The following is a 19,755-nucleotide window of genomic DNA, read 5'->3' on the forward strand; positions in this document are numbered from 1 at the left end:
CTATCTGATTGTTTCATCAATTAATTCTTCCATTACCAGGGTACAGAACAATATTTTTGTTATTAGCCATAACTCTTCTTTCCTTCCTTCCTTAGAAAGTCTTTAGGGCAGTGATGGTGAACATTTAAGAGACCAGGTGTCCAAACTCAGTGGCATTTCTGCACGGAGTGTCAACCAGTGCTGGGGGGGGGGGGGAATTTCTGGGGGCTGAAGACTTCTGGGGGTGGGGACTTTTGGGGGGGAACTTAAGGCACACTCTCTTAGCATCAAGCTTGCAATAGCAAATCTCCCTCTGACAAACATGCCAAGAAAATTCCATGATAGTCTCACCGTATGGTTGCCATAAGTCAGAAGTGATTTGAAGGCACCACACATACAAGTTATGCTCTCTCAGTCTCAGAGGATGGCAATGGAAATCCTCCTCTGATGAAGCTTGCCAAGAAAACCCCATGATAGGATCACCTTAGGGTCACCAGGAATGACTTGAAGACACATAACACACACCCACAAGTCACACTATCTCAGCCTCAGAGGAAGACAATGGCAAACCCCCTCTGACAAAACTACCCAAGAAAACCCCATGATAGTTTCCCCTTAGGGTCGCCATGAGTCATAAACAACTTGAAGGCACCACACACACAAGTCACACTCTCTCAGCCTCAGAGGATGGCAATGGAAAGTCCCTTCTGATGAAGCTTACCAAGGGTCACCTTAGGGTTTCCAGGAATGACGTGAAGACACACAACACACACACCCAAGTCACACATTCTCAGCTTCAGAGGATGGCAATGGAAATACCCCTCTGACAAAACCTGCCAAGAAAATTCCATGATAGTTTCACATTAGGGTTGCCATAATTCGGAAATGACTTAGAGGCACACAACAACAAGAGATACTGACTTTATTATTATTATTATTATTATTATTATTATTATTATTATTATATGCAGGGTACAAAATCAGTGGTGTTTGCACCTGACAAGATGTCTTGGGAGGGGTGTTGTATCCCTGGGGCAAAGATCCATGATGTGATGGAAAGGCTGACAAGACGTGTCAAGCCTACTGACCGTTACCCTTCTTTTAGTTCATGTAGGAACTAATAATACTGCTAGGCACAGCCTTTGGAATATCAGAAGGGATTATGAAGGTCTGGGTAGGAAGCTGAAAGAGCTGGGTGCACAGGTTGTCATCTCATCTCTTCTCCCACTCGAAGGGCAAGGTCCAGGAAGCGAGAGGAAAATAGCGGATGTAAACAACTGGTTCTGCAGATGGTGCTGCCAAGAACAATTTGGATTCTTGGATCATGGGCTGCAGTTCCATGAAGGGGGACTACTGGCAAGGGATGGTTTTCACCTCACGCCAGTTGGCAGAAACATTTTGGCCAATAGTCTCAAAAATTTGATTAGGAGGGCTTTAAACTGAATTATATGGGGGAGGGGGACAATATTTTGGAAGGCAGGAGTTCATCAAGGAGGTAATAGTCAAACTGTTATAGAGGCAACTAGCTAAATAGTGCAAGGATCCAACAGTGAGAAGCATAAAACCTTATATAGGCAGCAAGTGGGGAGGACCTTCGATCTTAGATGTCTCTACACTAATGCACAGAGCATGGTAAATAAACAGGCTGAACTTGAACTCCTAGCAAAACAAAGCTTTATAGGCATTATTGAAACCTGGTGGGATGCGTCTCATGATTGGAGTGTAATAATAGAGGTTTATAACTTTTAAAGAGAAATATACCAAACAAAAAAAGGAGGAGGAATAGCATTATATGTCAGGGATCTTTACACCTGTGAAGAGATCCAGGACTTATATTCTGTAAGTCAGGTGGAGAGCATCTGGATAAAAATTAAAGGGGAGGGAAACAACAAGGATGTTATGGTGGGAGTCTATTACAGACTGCCAAATCAGACAAAGGAATTGGATGATGTCTTTCTAGAACAGATGACCACACAGTCAGAAAGGGTAGATGTAGTAGTAATAGGAGATTTCAAGTATCCTGATATTTGTTGGAAATCAAACTCAGCCAAAACATTAAGGTCTAGCAAGTTCCTTACTTGCCTGGAAGACAGTTTCATTGTACAAAAAGTGAAAGAGGCAACAAGGGGATCAGTTATTTTAGATCTGATCCTAACCAACAGGGATGACCTGGTTATGGGGTGCAACTGTTGGGATCTTTAGGTGGGCGTGATCATGTTCTCCTGGAGTTTGTTATACAGTGGAAAGGAGAAGCCAGGCGTAGTCAGAAACACATTCTAGACTTTAGGGCAGCTGATTTCAGTAAACTTAGGGAAATAGTGGGGGTGATCTTGGTGTCAGAAATACTAAAAGAGAAGTTCAGGATGGATGGGAGTTTCTCAAAAGGGAGATATTGAAGGCACAATTTCAAACTATTCTAATGAGGAGGAAAAATGGGACATGTCTCAAAAAACCAGGATAGATGACTAAAGAACTTTCAATGGAGCTAATATTTAGACAGGGCATGTATAAGAAATAGAAAAAGAGGGAAATCACCAAAGAAGAATTCAAACAAATAGTGAGCATATGTAGGGATAAAGTCAGAAAAGCTAAAGCACAGAATGAGCTCAGGCTTGCTAGAGAGGTTAAGAACAATAAAAAAGGCTTTTGGGCGTATGTTCACAGCACAAAGAAGAAGTAAATGGTAGGGCCACTGCGTGGAGAAGATGGCAAAATGCTAACAGGGGACAGAGAAAAGACAGAATTACTCAACACCTTCTTTGCCTCTGTCTTTTCACAAAAAGAAAAGGGTGTTCAACCTGAGGAAAATGGAGCATATGACACAATAGGAGAAATCCAGCACAGAATAAGTAGATAGGTACTACAGGAATACCTGGTTTATCTAAATGAATTTAAATCTACAGGACCAGATGATCTACACCCAAGGGCATTAAAGGAACTGGCAAATATAACCTTAGAGCCATTGGCAATAATCTTTGAAAACTCCTGGAGAACAGGAGAAGTCCCAGCAGACTGGAGGAGGACAAACGTTATCTTCATCTTCAAAAAGGAAAAAAAAAAAAAGAGGATCACAACAATTATCGTCCAGTTAGTCTGACATCAACACCAGGAAAGATTCTAGAGCAAAAGGGAATGCCATAATCACAAAAGGTCGACATGGGTTTCTGAAAAACAAGTCATGCCAGACTAATCTGATCCCTTTTTTGGATAAAATTACCAGTTTGGTAGATGATGGGAACACTGTGGATACTGCATATCCTGATTTTAGTAATGCCTTTGACAAGGTCCCCCATGACATTCTTGCAAACAAGCTAGTAAAATGTGACCTAGACAAGGCAATTGTTACATAGATTTGTAACTGGTTGACTGGCCAAACCCAAAGGGTACTCAGCAATGGCTCCTCTTCATCCTGGAGAGAAGTGACTAGTGGGGTGCCCAGTGCTATTCAACATCTCTATCAATGACTTAGATGAAAGAATAGGGGGCATGCTTATCAAATTTTCAGATGATACCAAATTAGAAGGAATAGCTAATGCCCTGGAGGATAGGATAAAAATTCAAACTGACTTTAATAGATTAGAAAGCTGGGCCAATTGTAACAAATTTCAACACAGAGAAATGTAAAGTACTGTACTTAGGTAGAAAAAATAATATGCATACATATAGGATGGGGGACACCTGGCTGACATCAATAGACATATAGTGTCTAGATCAAGGGAAGTAATAGTCCACTCTAGTCTGCCTTGGTTGGACCCCACATGGAATGCTGTGTCCAGTTCTGTGCACTACAATTCAAAAAGGATGTTGACAAACTGGAGCATGTCCAAAGGGAGGCGACCAAAATGGTAAAGGGTCTAGAAACCTTGCCTTATGAGACTGAGGGAGCTGGGTATGTTTAGCCTGGAGAAGAGAGTGATATGATAGCCTTGTTTAAATATTTGAAGGGATGTCATATTGAAGATGGAGCAAGCTTGTTTTCTGCTGCTCCAGAGCCTAGGACCCAGAACAACGGATGCAAGCTACAAGAAAAGAGATTCCACTTTAACATTAGAACTTCCTGATAGTAAGGGCTGTTCGACAGTGAAACACACTCCCTCGGAGAGTGGTGGAGTCTCCCGCCTTGGAGGTCTTTAAGCAGAGGCTGAATGTCCATCTGTCGAGGATGCTTTGATTGAGAGTTCCTGCATGGCAGGAGGTTGGACTGGCCCTTGTGGTCTCCTCCAACTCAATGATTCTATGATTCTATGATTTTATGAAGATGGAAGAACAAGAAGGAAAAGGAAACAAAAAGTGTATTGTAAATAAGATTATTTATGTTATCATATAGTTAAGCATAATAATTGTGTATACAAAATGTTACTGTAACAAAACAAATAAAAATATTGTAAAAAAGAAAAGAAGGGGAAAAAAGAAAAGAAAATATCTACCATGAGCAAAGAGTATTTCAGTGAGAGAAATATTCTTGGTCAAGGACAATGTAATGCCAGTTTCAAAAGAAAGTGGCAGCAGCATTAGATGACAACACACTGTGTCTGTGATTCACACCAGCACAGTCACTCTTGAGCAAACAGCAAGAGCTTTAATTCAAGCGAGGAATGACAGCTGTGTCATTGAGTGGCTTTTCTTCCCTCTGATTTGAAAGGATGCTCAGTCACTGCTTGGCTTACTGTTAATTAACTGAATACTATTTTGAGCAGAAAAGAGAAAGCAGCTTCTTTTTAAAAAGTTGTAGTTGTTCCTCTTCCACATAATGCTCTAAGTTACAGCAGACCTAGAGATCCCACAAATTTTGCTACATTTCTTTTAAAACAATGGCCCGTTCCACACGGGCTTAAAAGTACGCGGGGAGCGCGTACTAGGGTTAAGGCGGGGCGGTGCTTTTGCACCGCCCTACCCCTAGTGCGTGCTGTGCACACACAAAATGGCGGTGGCCGTTCCACACGGCCGCCATCATCGATACGTCACGGCCGCGCCGCCTCCAAACGAGGCAGCGCGGTTGTGACGTATTGGGGTCGCAGCAGGGTGCCTAGGGCGCCCTTTCCGCAACCCCGGAAGGAGCTCTGTTTCGGAGCTTCTTCCTGGTTTGGTCTGCTGGGCGCAGCCTTTAGACGGCTGCGCCCAGCAGACCAAAGGAGAAGGGGCCAAGTGGCCCCTTTCTCCTTCTCCCTGCTGCCGCGGGGTGTCCTTGGGGCTTGAAGCCCCAAGGACACACCTTTCCAGGCTGCGGGGAAGGGGCCTTTTGCCGCTTCCCCACAGCCCGGAAAGCGGCGGATCGGGGCTTCAGCGGCTGCTGCTCTGGCCGCTGAGGCCCCGATCCGGCGGAGAAAGGTGCGCCTACAGGCTGCCCCAAAGGGGCAGTCTGTAACGCGCCATAGTTACTAAACAAAAGCAATAGTTACATCCCTTGGAATATGAAAAATTGCTTTGGGATTTCATTCTAAATGAAACTCTCTAGCAATTTTGGAATATATGGTCCCATGTGAGAAATTTCATGAGCGTTAGATATTTTTTTCCTGTTCTGGAACTTATAAATTTACTTTGATTTTTCCCCCCATCAAACTTTGAAGAAACCCAGCCCCATATGGCTTTTCTTTCAATCCTTTGGGGTCAAACTGTATGAATCTCTTTCATGAGGAAATAGTATTTTGGAATTCTGTCTCCTAGGGAGGGAACACCCCTTTTCTAAGAAAAGGGAGGAAGGGCTTCTTTCTTTTTGTTCAGAATAAGTCCCAAACTGTGAATAGTCTTTTAAAATTGCACAGTTTTGTACTGATGTGTGTGTGTGTGTGTGTGTAACATATTTATTTTTGCTGGTGGGAAGGCAAATATGAAGATTTACATTCCTATTCAAGAGAGTGTTGAGGAAGTCTGGCCACATGTTATTGTGAAACAACACAAAGTATATGTGACCATCACAGATTACTGGGCTTTGAAATCCTTTAAAATTTTGAACAAATAATGTCAAATACACAGGAAAGTGTATTTTTATATTAATCTATTTTATCTTATTTTATTTTTATTGTGTATCGCTTGAAGTTTATTGTTACACTTTGTATTTGTTTTGCATTTTTAAAAATTTTGCCCCATCCTACCCAAATATAAATGCATTGTAGGCACATCTGTCTGATTTATGTTTGGTAGAAATGGATGTAAATGGAGGCAGGGTGTAAAAATGTTTTAAGAAAATAAATAATATTATATCAGAAAAATATTTGCAACTATTAGAGATAGCTGCCAGTTTCTCTTTCTCCATATTTTGAACATATTTGGATAGTCCTTTCCATTAAAATGAAGAAATTTACACATTTGGTTATTATTATTATTATTATTAAACTTTATTTCTAGAGCACTGTAATTATACACAGCGCTGTACAAAGTCGGTAAAATTAAGGAGTATATAAAAGCCTGCCCAAGGCGTACACTCTAAGATAATAACAATTAAAAAAAGGAGTAGATAAAATTACCATGTAGAAAAGAAAAGACAAATTAAAAACATCAAATATACAGTCAGCCCTTCTTATACACGGATTTTTTTATACACGGATTTAAGCATACACAGTTTGAAAATGTTCCAAAAAAAGTATAAATTTACCTTGATTTTCCATTTTTATAAGGGACACCATCTTGCTTTGTCATTATATGTAATGGGACTTGAGCATACACGGATTTTGTTATACACGGGAGATCTTGGAACCAAACCCCAGCGTATAACAAGGGTCCACTGTAAAAGCAAATCACATCACATCAAACATTATCAGACAGCGAGATGACAATCACAAATTCCCTGAGAATGCTTCCCTAAACAATATGGTTTTCAGCTCAGCCTTAAAGCTGGTTAGGGAAGTGATGAGCCGTGCATGCAGAGGAAGAAGGTTCCAGGAATGAAGGGCAGCAAGAGAGAAGGGACGGATCCGGGATGGAGCAGAGAAAATCCTGGGTTGAGAGAGGAGACTTTGGCTACCAGAGCGGAGAGTGCGAGTAGGGATGTAGGGAGAGAGAAGATCAGTTAAATAAAGAGGGGCCAGCCCATGCAGGGCTTTAAAAGTGAGTAGCAAAAGTTTGTACCTGATGTGGAAAGGAAGAGGGAGCCAGTGAAGGGAAGACAACAGAGGGGAGACATGATCATAACGGCGAGCGAGTGTAATAATGCGTGCAGCTGAATGCTGAACAGAAATTAATGGGTGGAGGTGAGAGAGAGGAAGCCCCGCCAGGAGGAGGTTACAGTAGTCTAGTCGTGAGACCACTAGGGCATGGACCAGTGTTTTTGTGGTAGAAGCTGAGAGATATGGACGGATTTTGGCGATATTGTAGAGAAAAAATCTGCAGACTTTGGCTGTAGTCTGAATCTGAGGGATAAATGACAAAGAGGAGTCAAAGATGAAACCAAGACTGCGGGCTTCCTGGACCGGCTGGATCAAGATGTTATTGATGGAAATAGAAAAGGAATAGTGAAGGGTGGGCTTAGGAGGGAAAAGAAGAAGCTCATTCTTGGACATATTGAGCTTCAGACGCCGATGGTGCATCCAGTGGGAGACAGCTGGTTAATTTCTTATCAAGCAAAGCTACTGCAAAATTCTCAGTCATCATTGCAAGCAGGATTCAATAGATACTGCTGTTCTCTGTGTAACAAAAATAATATTGTTCATTCCTGCCATAGAGATGTGAAAGTTGAGTACCTTTGGCAGAGAGCGACAAGCCTAATACAATGCTAACAGGGTTGACTACACAGTGATTGAAAGTCAGATTTTTTAAAGAGCCAATCATTCAAAGCCTTGGGTTTCTTCCATGTTAAGATTCTCCTTTATATATAATGTTCTGTTTTTCCCTGATATGGAGAAATTAGTAAACTCTTATGGGGGGGAAAAAACCCACTCTCACTCATTCCCATAACAATGTGACTGGCTGACTTTCAGTCTGACCACAAATCATGGCTTCCAAGGAAACTGTCACTGTGTCTTAGTTAGAGGCAAGGGAACTGGAAGTGCTGATTACATGTGACATCAAACCATAGTTTGACTCCATTGAAGACATGGTCTTGCTGCCATACACTTCTGACAGTATGAGCATAAGAATAAGGATTTATTATCTTTAAGAAAATACACTTCTGTCTTTATTACTTCTCTGATTATAATTTACAGTAATATGTACCACTAGATTACCCTTCATTTCAGTACTATTATTCATTTGTAATGGTTAATCTCAAAAGAACTGCTTGTCTATTGTATTTATTAAACCTGCTTTAATGTGACATTCTGAATTCTGCATTTCTACAGGAGTTTACAAATGCAAGTGATTAAAAAATAAAACAGAACAGTCTTCTATAGGTAGCCATATTGACTTCTTATTGGCTGCATATTATCTTCCCTAGCTTCTAAGTCTAATTCAAGTTGTTGATTTTGATGGGTATGAAGTTTTGGCTAGTCTCATCTCAAATACAATTCTCATGATCAGTCTTAGAAATCCTAAGAAGTCCACATCTGGTTTTGATTCAACAATCAGAAATATTTCTATAAGCATGACATAAAAAATGAATCTGTCTGGTTTTCCCAACCTGCCTAGGGGCTTTGAGTATTCACTTCATAAAACATTGGGCCTGAAGTCCAGTATATTTACCCATGTTGGCTCTATATTGGGATTATTGTTTCTTTTTATGAGCACCTCCACATTTTTAATATCTCTCTGTCAAGAGGAAATGACATAGGCGCGTTACAGATGCGCCAAAGGGGTGTGCTAGGATTAGGAAGGGGCATATTAGGGTTGAGAAGGGGCATCACTTCCTGATGCCCCTCAACCCTAGTACGGACTGAGTCTGTACAAAATGGCAGCGCCCGTCCACACAGGGGCCGCCATTTTGATGTTGCGGACACATAGCATCCAGACGTCATGCGGTGGAAGTGACGCTGTGAATGCATGACAAGCGCCTTGCAGCGCCACTTCTGGGGCCCAGAAAGAAGCGCCATTTTGGCATTTCTTTCTGGCTGCACCCGGGAACCACACGGTTTGGCCGCTGCGTTTCCCGGATGCAGCCCGTTTTGGGCAGTCTGTAATTCGCCATAGTATTCTCCATACTGCAAATATTTCTAGCTATTCAATTTGGTCAATGCAGAAGTTTTTTCACTTTTGATAAGTTTTTTATTTGCATTTTTTTTCATAAATGAGAATGAAAAATCTTAAAAGGTGGGAGAAAGAGAAACTGATAGTTTTTCTATCTCTAAACCTTGACAACAAGTTCATGATTGCCGAGACTGTTTCAAGAGTCTCAGGCTCAGAATCTAGTCTTTATGCATTGAGACCGAGGCCTTGCATATGCCAATAATGAGGTTTTTCTCTCTTCTTCGTTTCTCAACAGTCACAGCCTGTATGAGTGTTAAAAAGCTGCATAGTCAATTTGGTATATTTTCATGCATCAGCAGGAGAAGATTATATTTCAATGCATATTTTTTCCTAATGTATGAGTTTTAATCATGCTTTTCATTTATACACTTTAATATGAGAGGTGAAATTGACTCATATTCTGAAGACATGGAGTAAATGCTACACTTTCCCCATGAGATTGCAGACTTCATTTCCACTGTAAGCAATAGAAGTTCCCAAAGTAGGGATGAGGAGGGGGGATATCAAGACACAAGGGAGAATTCTGATTATGAACCACTGAAAGAAAATGTATGGTTATACCATACCCTTAATATACAGTAGATACAGTGTTTAAAGTTGAGCTATTAGCTGGAATAAATTTAACTAGAAAATACATGTACATCAATCCTACCAAGTTTAAAGTTGAAAGAAAATGCACTTTCATGTCTTTCATGAATTTCATCCAATCGCTTCTGAAATATTGCACTGATTATTAACTAGCAACATTTCTGCTAAGAGTCCAGATAAAGATGGTTGTAGATGTCAAATGCAGATTATTTTCCACAAGGGCTTTGGTGTTACAGCCAATGAAACTGCAAGATGTGAAATGAAAAGATGATGAACAACAAGAGTAACAACCAGAAGTAAATGAAGATTAAACAGAAAAGAGTGTTTACTTTTGAAAATTTATCTGTTTCTTTGAATCAGGTAAAATCTTTTAAATATAGCAGCTGGCATCCTGTTAGTTAGCCAGGATGTTTTGTGTTTATGGCCGTGGAACAGTTTCCCATTCCCATTTACGGTCCTGGTACCATTGCCATGATCACCAATGCCTTTAAAGCCCACCTTAACATGTACCCAGTTACACTGGGGGATAGGGTTGTGTGGCCCTGATGAGTGGACAATGGAAGGAGGATGCATCCGGCCATCTCCTGCCAATGAGTGGCAGTACTACATCAGAAGCAAGACCCACTGCTGGGGCATCTCACAGTTCCTTAGTGTATCACCACTCAGTGTGTCACTGAAGGATGTCATGTCACAAAACTATGTCCCTTTCTGTGGATGGTTGGATTTTAAGATGGGTTCAGGGGCCAGATTGGAAGGCTGATCATAGCCATGATATCATGACTATGTAAGATCCTAGCCAGCATGTTTGCTGGCTTCTAGATGAGAATTGTGTGAGCCTAAAGAAACTGAAAGCCAGGTAGTATAGTGGTTTTAGCACCTGACTATAACTCTGGAGATCAGGATTTGATTCGCCCCTTGGCCATGGAAACCCACTAGGGTGAGTCACACATCCACAGCCCCGGAAAACCCCATTATAGGTTCACCTTGAGGTTGCCATAACTTGGAAATGACCTGAAGGCACTTAGTGACATCTAGAAATTATAAATGCCATTGAAGTTCTCCAAAATAAAGTTTAAAAATGAATGTGTGAAGGTTTCTAAAAGCCAACGTTATGAAAAGGGAAGTTTAAAGCACCCAAGCACAGCCTTTTAGAAAATATCATCAGCATTCAGTATTAAATAGATGTAAAAAACACAGAGAGAACATGCTGGGATGTTGAATGACAGAGAGAAAGAAGGGGGGCAAAGTATTTATTTTCCTTTCTCACATGCATCAATGCTGCTTTTGCCATCTCTACCCATTAATGCCTTGTGGGCAATATTGGCAGGGTTGGAAGCCCATTGTTTTCCTCCAGAGCTTTCTATGAACCAGACCCAGACTGAAAATGGCAAAAGGCTTAAAAAAAATCAAAACCAGAAGTTCCCAAACATTCCTCAGGTGGGTTTATTTAGGTGGGGGTGGGGGTGGGGGAGGGGAGCTGGAGGGAAATTGTGCCTGGGAATAAAATATTTAATTAATTAATTAATTAATTAATTAAAAAATCTGGTCATCTGGAGGGGCTAATGAGGAGCTTTGTTTGGGTTGCAGAAATGGATTGGAGGAAGCTATGGATTTCCCATCACTGTTTTATGAGGAAGCAAGGGGAGTTGGTGGGTTGTTCACAGGAGTGCAGGTCTGGAGAGGTCAGTTCTGTGAATATTTAGGTTTGGCTAGGAAGGAGGGTTGTTTCCTTCTCCTCACTCCCCATGAGAACTTTTTGCTGAAGACCTGAATAAAATCTCTTTGCTGACATGTCCAGATGCAGTTTGTTGAGGATTCTCAGGGCCAGTGAGAGGCTGCAAGGCTGCAAACATTTTTGTCCATTATATATTGCTGAATAACCAGCGAATAAAGAAACCAGGCACAGATAATGGGTTTGAAACAAGGGACATTTTAAGTAACCTATTGTTGTTTAAATTTCTGTTTTCTTAGGAGAACTGTAACTAAAGGGGGAGTAGCCTAGTATGGGAGTAGCTGCAGCAGGACTCCAGACCTCCACTGCTGCTTCCCCAGGGCAAGAACACCTTGAGTCCCAAGGAGAACCCAAAAGCTGGGTTACTCCCTGGCCAGCCCACATCAGGACAGCCAGCTAGAAAATCCCTCTCCCCATCTCCAGGGCTTAAAGAGAGGGTTTATGCTTCAGGCCAGCCTCAAGAAAAGCCCCTTTCTCTACCTCCCCATAAGCAAAACCAAAATAGGTAGTTCCAGAGACCTCCCCATCACCAAAATGGTGACCTAGGTGCTCACCATATTCATAATCTCCACCCACTATCTGCCAGATGACAACTTATTTAAACACCACCCTAAGCCAATTGTCCAGGCTCGACTGTGACAGTATGGCATAGAAAGGGCAAAGCTGCAAATATTTTTGCCATTATGTATTCTACAATTTGTGCACACAATCACATCTTTTCTCTTTCTGTAGGTAAGCAGAAAGAGAGAGAAAAGAAAGAGGAAGAGAGGTCAGGGTGATTGATAAAATAAAGGCAAATAACCTTGGAGGCCACTCTAAGGTCTCATTATGAAAGGGTAGAAAATAAATACTTTAATAAGTAAATAAACCAATACTGTTCAGTCAATCTTCAAAAATCAAACTTGTCAGTTGCAGAGATGTTAGATGATAGAGAAGAAGAAATAACCATCATTTGCCGTTTCTGGACATTATTAGGAGTGGTCCACAGTTACCAAACCACAATTCCATCATAACCTCCAAAACAAACATGACTTGTTGCTAAAGGTTGACTATGACAGCAAGCAGTTGTGAATCTCAACATGGCACTTCCATTTATCTTTCTTTTAATAGTAATAATAATGATAATGATGCAATTGAACATGAGTCAGCAGTGTTATGCTGAAGCAAAGAAGGCAAATACTATTTTAGCCTGCACTAATAGAAGCATAATTTACTGGTCAAGGGAAGTAATACTGTAGTCCCATTATATGCTACACTGGTTAGGCTTGATCTGAAGATCTGCATTCAGTTCTGGCTTATTTTATGAATGATATAGACATGTTTGAGCAGGTTCAGAGAAGGGGGACAAGGATGATAAAAGGTTTAGAGAACAAAAGATCTAAGAATAGGTTGAAGGGATGGGCATGTTTGGTTTGTTGGAGAGAAGACTGGAGAATGGTACAATTGCATTCTTTAGATACTTCAAGAGCTGTCATAGGGATGAGGAGACAAGCTTTTCTCAGAGGGTAGGATCATGCCTATTGGTTACAGGTTGGAAAATTTCAATTGAATGTCAGAAGGAATGGTTCGACAATGTAACCAATTGCCTAAATAAGTGGTGGGTCCTCTTTCTCTGGATGTCTTCAGAAAGAGTTTCAACAGCTATCTGTTGGGGGTACTTTAGCTAGAGATCCTGCACTGTATAGGGGTTGGCCTCAACAGCCCATGTGGCTTCATCCAACTTAATGATTCTGTAAGTCTGTAAATCTATGACCTATCTCTAAAACCAAGGAAGGAAAGTTGAAAAGCATATTTCTCAAATGTCAAGAAGTCCCAATGAAAACAATTTTGGACTTCTGAGAATCTTTACAATTTGGAACATGTTCTCTGAAAGAAATGCATGCAGTATATTTGTGCAGAAAGTAGAATTTTCTACTCAGGGAAGAGGGGTTTTTTTGTGCATAAAGTGATGTTTTCTGCATAAAAATCCTGCATATGAATTTTGTACAGAAGAAGGCTGGAATTGAAAATTCTTCTCACAGTAAGAATAATATTGCTAAAATTACTCATTTACATACTTTGAAAAGAAAATCAGCAAAGAATCACTTCCCTACAAAAACCATCCCCAAATATTTATATCTGCATTCATATTGAATGCTGTGAGTATCTGAGGCCAAATAGAGCAGACATTATAGATCAGTACAACAACACCCATTTGCCCTCATTTTGCCAAACACTCTATTTTCACACTTGTCAATCATCATGAACATTTGTGTGTGAATGTGTCCCATTCTTCTCCCTTTTTCTCAAATGTTATAGCAGTTGGGGAGTGGGAGGCCAAGAAAGAACATGTGCAGAACTGGTACATGTTCCAAATCTCCCAGCCTAAGAAGAAACCTATTTCTGACATCTATCAATACAAAGTTGGCATACAGTAAATGAGGTTTAAGTGGAGGAGAAGGCATCTATAGATCAGCAATGCCAAGCAGGAAATCATCTTATTATGATTACCTTAATTGTACTTCACCTCAGAGTAAGATGGAAATAATGCTTGGAAGTAATCAATTACATGTAGCTCCTGCAGTGATTTACACTGTTGAAATATAAGGACAATAAAATTACATTTCAAAAATAAGATAACAAATGAGAACTACTGTTCAAATATTTTCAAGCACAATCAAGGATAGGCTCACCCACTGCTTCAATCTATTTATTTATGTATTTATTTACATATTCAACTCATATCCCATGACCACTTATAATGAAGTAAAATGAATTCAGTACAGACATAACATGAATAAAAGCATAAACAGTTTAAAATACAATCTTAAAACATACAAAGAAAAAGGGGACAGTGCATACACACACTTTAAAACACACATACACACACTGTAATGCAATGAGATTGGTTGCCAAAGACCTATCTTAAAAACACATTTTCCTGCTGGAAGAAAGAGAATAGGAAGAGATCCAGCTTAAATTTCCTTGGTAAAAGTTCCACATCCTGGAGAAGTTACTTTAGAGAAATCCTTTCCCTACATCCCCATAGGGCCTCCCCTTAAAATCTCAGAACATCAAAAATCTTGGTTCTGTTTGCCTTGCACTTTAAATCTTCTAATGCAGAGATGGACATCTGTCCTAGGTTGGTATGGGTGCATTGGGGACTTTGAAGGGCTGCACTTATCACTCTAACACCCACCAGGGATGTCATTAGATTTTGCCGGGGGTGCAGACTGCACCGGATGACACTCTAAGGGAAAGTGACAACACTGTTCTCCAAACATTTATCTTTTGACAGAAACAGGCTGAGGTATTCTCCTGCATCCCTTTAAAATGCTAGAGCTCAGCAGAAAAGATGGTGCGAGTGGGGTGAGGTTCAGTGGAAGAAAGAAGAGGCATCAACTGTTTTTTTTTTCTTTTAATTATTTTTGGAAAAAATATTTTGAAAAAAAGGAATTTTTGAAAAAATATTCTTCTTTCATTTTCTTTGAAAACATAATATCTTACCAAATTTCCACTTTAACCAGTTGAAACTATTTCCATGTAAATACATTTAGTATGTGCATACGATATTGTAATTTAAAGGTATAATTTTAATTTTGCTAGTTATTTATGTCACAACTATTACCATTACCTTCATTGTTATACAGGAATTAAGATTTATGAGTAACATTAATGCAAAACAAATTACTAAGGATTCTGTATAGTGTGGCTGGGTGATGGCAACATGATACCATTGACACCCCACAATTTATAAAACATTGCTCACAAAGGCAAATGAAGGCTCAGTCTAAACAAAGGGCTGGAAAGAGTGGCTCCATCCCATGTTATCTAAAACTGGTTCAAAACCCTGGCATCCACACTGCCCATACCACCTTGGACTGTCCATACAGCATTACATTCAGCTGTGCAGTGTGATTTTTTTTTTAATTTTGCCACCTGTCCACCATGTTGTGCACCCTGGCACAATCACACTACCAGCAATCTCCAGTTATTGCCCTCTTCTCATTCAGATCCAGTCCATTAGAAACACACCCATATGATCAGTCACATAGACCCATGTGCGATGCACAGCCTGTATAATGCATTAATGAGTCAGAGTTCCCAGTGGCAAAACACATTCATAAAGGGCCCACATACATACTCCCTTGACCCACCATCATTCCATGGCCCCTTGTTGGACGATAAGGTTTATGTATGTTGTAATTACATCCATTACATTATTAGCCATCACATTTTTCCTTTGCTGCAGTCTTGCACAGGTGTCAGGCAATTTATATGCAAGTACAAAGATGCACATTTTGTACGGTGAGTTAGAGTATCCCAGCTCTCGCTTTTTGCTCTCGCTTTTAGCCCCAGAGCATGGCTTCATTTAGCTTTCAACCTGTATTCACATGGTATGTCATCCAAACTCCCTGCTTTCAAAGCTGCTGGAAGCAACTTTATTTTGCTTGTCTGTTTAACCCCAAATTAAAAGTGCTATTGGTGACTAGATGGCTTATCTGAGCTTGAGGTCACAGCCTTTTCTTTATGGGGTTACATTCCCTTTGAAAGATAAGATTCATAGCTTCAAAATGTTCTTGAATCCAGAGCTGCTACTGGAAATTCAAGTGGCCTTGGGCTGGTCTCCTAGCTGCATACTTTCCTGGAAAGGGGGGGGGGGGAGGGGGTGAATCTGGTCACAGTAGTTCTTGCAGTAGTTGCCTACTGATTGGACTGCTGCAATAAAATCTACATGTATCTGCCCTTGAAAAGTGTTTGGAAGCTTCAGCTAGTACCTGTTCTTGGATATATGTATTAGAGACCATAAATATATATATATGAAGCCGCTGGAAGAGATCATCTGGAGACGTGGGGCAGGGTTTTATCAGTATGCTGATGACACCCAGATATATTTTTCCACACCTTGGATGACAATTCTGACCAAGGATGACATCTCTCCTCTTAATGAATGCCTTGAAGTGGTAAGGGACTGGATGAGGAAAAACAGACTGAATGCAGACAAGACTGAGGTACTCGCTGTTGGGACCCCTAACCTAGGTATAAGAATAAGTCAACTGGTCCTGGACGGGGTCACACTTCCTTTAAAGAATTGTGTTCGCAGCTTGGGAGTGCTCCTAGATTCATTGTTCCTGATGTCAAATCAGGTAAATGCGATGGTCGGGAGTGCTTGTTATCAGCTTCAGCTGATATGCCAGCTGTGTCCCTTCCTGGAATTAGGGGCACTGAAAGGTATTACATGTGCTGGTAACCTCACAAATTGACTTCTGCAACATGCTCTACATGTTGCTACCCTTGTACCTAGTCTGGAAACTTCAATTCGTTCAAAATATGGCAGCCAGGCTGTTCACTGGGACAGCTAGAGGTGACCACATAAAACCTATATTGAAATTTCTTAACTGGCTGCCTATTGGTTTCTGGGCACAATACAAGGTGTTGGTAATAACTTATAAAGCCCTTCATGGCTTGGGTCCAACATACTTGTGGGATTGCCTTCTTCCGTATAATCCATGTCATGCGCTTAGGTCCTCTGGGAAGAACTTTCTGCAGCCAATAAGACCAGATTGCCTGCGGTTACCCAGGAGGCCTTCTCATCTTCCACTCCCAAACTATGGAATGGCTTGTCGGAAGAGATCCAGAACATCACCAATCTTGACAGCTTTAAAAACTCACTTGATTCACTTGGCCCCTGTTAATATGGACCCCATATAGAATACCCCAACTTCCCTTCGTTCTGCTGTCTTTTTTATTATTGGATATCATTTTATCATACGTTGTCTGATATGTTCTTGTTCATATAGTTCAACAAAAACAAAATAGGAGACAAATTCAACATGTTGATAGAAAGTCACCTCTTTATTTTCTTATTTCTTGAAAAACCCAAATGTGTTTTGGCTTTAATCAAAATTGTCCTTTTTTTTCAGGGGCTACACTGTAAATTGCAAATAAAATTCCATTACATACATTAAACTGAAAAACATGAAGTCAGCTAAGTTCTCTTTAAACATATAAAACACATTGTTCAACATGTCAAGGTATACATACATCCTTCAAACATAAATATCTGGAGTTGTGGAAGATACTCCCCAAAGAATTGGACATTAAGCAAATAAATTATCATACTTTCTTTTTTATACACCCTGCTTTGCTTTTGTTTGAACATGGGCTTATCAGTTATCTCCTTTGTGAATGTAGTTCAGCCAAAACCAAATTCTGGAGTGTATCATCCTAATTCTGTTTAGTCACAAATAGACTTAGATCAAGAGCCCTTTGCCACTGCACCTTATTGTTCCACTTTAATTGCCATGGTTCCTTCCTGTGAAATCCTGGGATTTGCTTTTTAGAGAGGGGTATTTAGAATTCTCAGCCAGAGAGCTCTAGTATTTCATCAAATTACAAACACCAGAATGCCACAGAATTTAAAAGGATCCTAAACCACATCAGATTAAATGGTTTCTGGAGGAGGTCAAGCTAACCTAGTGCTCATTAATCTCATTCTGGAGAGGACAAGAAAATGCTTTTAAGCCCCAATGTGGAACACTAGTATTCTGAAGGAAAGGAGCTGGACTGGAAGCTATCACTAGTATCTTGTTAACATGACTGAAACTTTTAAGGCAACTTCAAGGAGAGTTTGTGTCGATGTCACCAAAGGTACGTTTCACACCTTTCTCCATTAGCCTTCTCCTTAGGATAGGCAGAAACTAGAAAGAGGTTTATAAATAAGTATCCTGAACTAAGGAACCAGATGCCATCTGATCTTGGAAGCTAAGCAGCAGCATCTCAAGCTAGTACTGGATGGGAGATCACGAATGGATACCAAGCACTGTAAGCTATATTTCAAAGGAAGTAACTGGTAAAACCACCTGAATATATCTTGCTTAAGAAAGCCCTTTGAAATTAATGGGGTCACCATAAGTTGACAGGTGACTTGCAGGCACACACACACATTCGTATACTTTTTGTTTTACTTCATGAAAAACTCACTATCATATGAGAAAAATGTTCAGCCTCTTCACTCAATCTTTACAAAACCTGTGGCACTCATCCATGGGCTTATTTTCCATAGCAGTAGGAAAATAGGTGTTACAAAGCCAGATCAAGCAACATACTTCTGAATTTAAAGGCAACTGTTGAAATAAAGAGAAGCATCAAATCACCATGACAACTGACGTATCTTGGCAAGCAATGAAACAAGACTCTGATCAGAAACTGACACTCATTAACACTGATCTAGCTGTGCTGGGTTTCATGTTTATCTCCTTATGATTTTTGGTCTTTGGAAGTCATTTGCAGGAAAGAGTAAAAATACACATTTGAAGCTTTTAGAAGGTACCATATATTGTTATCTTAAACAAATATTGTATCAATGAAGAAATGTATTTATAGCTACTATTTTCCTCTGCTTTCTTGTATTTCTTTCACACTGATCTTTCTTTTCAAAGAAGCTCTCACACATGCATCCACTGTATAGCAACAACAACAAAGTGGTGGGAAAGAGTGGGGAGGGATAAGTTGTTGGAAAGGGAAAGTTGAAGGGTGATCTTGTTACTATGGTAATAAAGTTAGTGTAGCTCATATTATGCTTTCTTTCTTTGTGGCCTGCTGAACCTATTTTCTTAGCACTGAAAGCTGCAAGACAATAGCATCAGTACAAAACAAATTTGCAATGATATCTTGTAGTAAAAATCATGTTTTTTTATGAAGTGAAACTGCTTCTCCTTTAAAGGATGCACTTTGAGTAACTAACTGGGTGTATAATCAATCAAGGAGTAGGTTCCAGACTTTGCATGCAGAAAAGTCTCAATTTTAGCCCCTGAAACTTAAAAGAGGATCAGACAGCAGGTGGTGAGGCAAACATCTGCCAGAGATCCAGGAGAACAGCTGACTGTCAGTGCAGACTGACTCTGGTGGGCAAAGATATGCTCTAGGGACTCATGTGCTCCAAATCTTGTTTTTAAGTCTCTGATTCATGCAAATTCTCTAGAATATTTTTTCTGCCCCCCCCCCCATAGAAATTTACCCTTTAAATAGGTTGCAAGATCTCCTTCCAGTACTTAATGTGTGATTGTGTGTGTGTGTATTCAAAAACAGAAGTGGACTTCTGATTTCTTTCAGCTTTATTTGGAGGGGGGATTTTGACACTCTGGGTATTTCCAGAAATCTACCCCTCCCAAAACCTCCAGCAGTTTTCCACTCCTGGAATAGAGTGAGCCAGATGCAGATATAGTAGCTGGTATTCCACAGTCTACCTGGAACTCAAGTTACTCTGAAAAATCAATGAATGGTTGCAAGATATATACCTATTCCTTCAGAAGTTGTGTAACCTCATCCAGAACTTATTATTATTATTATTATTATTATTA

The 19,755-nt window shown here is 40.3% G+C and overlaps 1 protein-coding gene across 4 annotated transcripts in view; it reads right to left on the reverse strand.

Annotated features, from left to right (window-relative positions):
• Positions 1 to 19,755, reverse strand: part of LOC149314598 (leucine-rich repeat-containing protein 4C) — a 1,025,265-nt gene that overhangs the window by 646,679 nt on the left and 358,831 nt on the right. The window contains exon 1 of one of the 4 annotated variants that reach the window (XM_089521464.1): positions 13,904 to 13,920. The exons of the other annotated variants lie outside the window; for them this stretch is intronic. The gene's annotated coding sequence lies outside the window, so the exon portion shown is untranslated. Of the gene's footprint in view, positions 1 to 13,903; positions 13,921 to 19,755 lie in introns of those variants that run through there. 4 annotated transcript variants of the gene reach the window in all.

The sequence above is a fragment of the Sceloporus occidentalis genome, unplaced genomic scaffold (assembly GCF_023333645.1).
Source record: "Sceloporus occidentalis isolate IW3139 unplaced genomic scaffold, rSceOcc1.0.p SCAF_4, whole genome shotgun sequence".
NCBI lineage: Eukaryota > Metazoa > Chordata > Lepidosauria > Squamata > Phrynosomatidae > Sceloporus > Sceloporus occidentalis.